This window comes from Gracilinanus agilis, chromosome 3, assembly GCF_016433145.1.
Source record: "Gracilinanus agilis isolate LMUSP501 chromosome 3, AgileGrace, whole genome shotgun sequence".
NCBI lineage: Eukaryota > Metazoa > Chordata > Mammalia > Didelphimorphia > Didelphidae > Gracilinanus > Gracilinanus agilis.
The window spans coordinates 166057272-166060123 of record NC_058132.1 but is presented as its reverse complement, the minus strand read 5'-3'; positions in this window follow the sequence as shown (position 1 = coordinate 166060123).

Here is a 2852-nt window from a genome sequence, read left to right as displayed (position 1 = left end):
TGCTAGACCACCTTACTTCACATTTTTTTTCATTATTTCCCTTGATATTCTTGATCGTTTGTTATTCCAGATAAACTTTGTTCTAGTTTTTTCTAATTCAGTAAAAAGTTTTTTGGTAGTTTGATAGGTATGATTCTAAATAGGTAAATTAATTTGGGTAGAATGGTCATTTTTATTATGTTAGCTCATCCTACCCATGACTACTCAATGTTTTCTAATTGTTTAGATCTAGTTTTAATTGTTTGGAAAGTATTTTGTAGTTGTTTTCATATAATTCCTGTGTTTGTTTTGGTAGATAGATTCCTAAGTATTTTATATTCTCTAGGGTGATTTTAAATGGTGTTTCTCTTTCTACCTCTTGCTGCTCTAATCTTTTGGAAATATATAGAAATGCTGATGATTCATGTGCATTTATTTTGTATCCTGCAACTTTGCTAAAGTTGTTGATTATTTCTACAAGCTTCTTAGTTGATTCTCTAGGATTTTTTAAGTAGACCATCATATCATCTGCAAAAAGTGATAGCTTAGTCTCCTCATTGCCTATTTTGATACCTTCAATTTCTTTTTCTTCTCTAATTTCTACTTACTGCTATTGTTTCTAGTACAATGTTAAATAATGGAAGTGACAATGGGCATCCTTGTTTCACTCCTGATCTTATTGGGAAGGCTTCTAATTTATCCCCATTGCATATGATGCTTGTAGATGGTTTTAGCTATATATTGTTTATTATTTTTAGGAAAGATCCTTCTATTCCTATACTTTCCAGAGTTTTTAATAGGAATTGCTGCTATATTTTGTCAAAGGCTTTTTCAGCATCTGTTGAGATAATCATGTGATTTTTGTTTTTAGATTGTTGATATGGTCAATTATGTGGATGATTTCCCTAATGTTGAACCATCTTTGCATTCCTAGTATAAATCCCACTTGACCATGATGGATAATCCCCTTGATCACTTGCTGGAGTATCTTTGCTAGTATTCTATTTAAGATTTTTGCATCTGTATTCATTAGGGAGATTGGTCTGTAGTTTTCTTTCTCTGTTTTTGATCTACCTGGCTTTGGAATCAGTACCATATTTGTGTCATAAAAGGAATTTGGTAGGACTCCTTCTTTGCTTATCATATCAAATAATTTGTATAGTATTGGGATTAGTTGCTCTTTGAATGTCTGATAGAATTCACTTGTGAATCCATCAGGTCCTGGTGATTTTTTCTTAGGGAGTTCTTTAATGGCTTGTTCAATTTCTATTTCTAATATGGGATTTTTTAGGTATTCTATTTCTTCTGCTGTTAATCTAGGCAATTTATATTTTTGTAAATATTCATCCACATCTCCTAAGTTGTTATGTTTATTGCCATATAGTTGGGCGAAATAGTTTTTAATGATTGCCTTAATTTCCCCTTCATTAGAGGTGAGGTCTCCCTTTTCATCTTTGATACCATCAATTTGGTTTTCTTCTTTAATTTTTTTTATTAGATTGACCAGTACCTTGTCTATTTTATCTGTTTTTTCAAAATACCAGCTTCTAGTCCTATTTATTAATTCAATAGTTCTTTTACTTTCGATTTTATTAATTTCTCCCTTGATTTTTAGTATTTCTAATTTAGTTTTCATCTGAGAATTTTTAATTTGCTCGCTTTCTATTTTTTTGAGTTGCATGCCCAATTCTTTAATCCCTGGACTCCCTAATTTGTTAATATATGCACTCAAGGATATAAATTTCCCCCTGAGTACTGCCTTAGATGCATCCTACAGAGTTTGGTAGGATGTCTTATCATTGTCATTCTCTTCAATGAAATTGTTGATTGTTTCTATGATTTCTTCTTTGACTAACTGGTTTTGGAGAATCACATTACTTAATTTCCAATTAGTTTTTGATTTGCTTGTCCAGGTGCCCTTAATAATTATTATTTTTATCGCACTATGATCTGAGACGGTTACATTTATTATTTCTCCTCTTTTGCATTTGTTTGCAATGTTTCTATGCCCTATTACATTGTCAATCTTTGTGAATGTACCATGTGCAGCTGAAAAGAAGGTATATTACTTTTTTCCCTATTTGTTTTTCTCCACATATCTATTAAATCTAATTTTTATAGGACTTCATTCACCTCTTTTACCTCTTTCTTATTTATTTTTTTGGTTTGATTTATCTAGATCTGAAAGAGGAATATTTAGATCTCCCACTATTATGGTTTTGCTATCTATTTCCTTCTTGAGCTCTTCCAGTTTCTCCTTTATGAATTTCGATGCTGTGCCATTTGGTGCATACATATTGAGCACTGTTATTTCCTCATTGTCTATATTGCCTTTTATCAGGATGTAATGACCTTCCCTGTCTTTTTTAATCATATCTATTTTTACTTTGGCTTTGTCAGAAATCATGCCTTATTTTTCTCATTTGAAGCCCGAAAGATTTTGCTCAAGCCCTTTACTTTAAACCTGTGTATGTCCATCTGCCTCATATGTGTTTCTTGTAGACAACATATGGTAGGATTTTGGTTTCTCATGCACTCTGCTATTTGATTCCTTTTTATGGCCGAGTTCATCCCATTCACATTCAGAGTTATAATTATCAGTGGTTTATTCGCCAACATTTTGGTATCCTCTCCTAGTTCTACTCCTTCTTCTTACCCTATTTCCTTTTAAACCAGTGGTTTGCTTTAAGCCAGTAACCCCTGTCCTCTCCCTTGATTTACTTCCCTTTCTGTCCCCTCCCTTATTATTCCTCTCTTTTTATTTTTAAGGCCTAATAAATTCCCTCCCCCTTCTTCTCCCATCCCTTTTTTGACCTCCCCAGTCCCCTGCTCCCCTTGGTTTATCTCTTCTGACTTGCTCAGTAGGGTTAGAT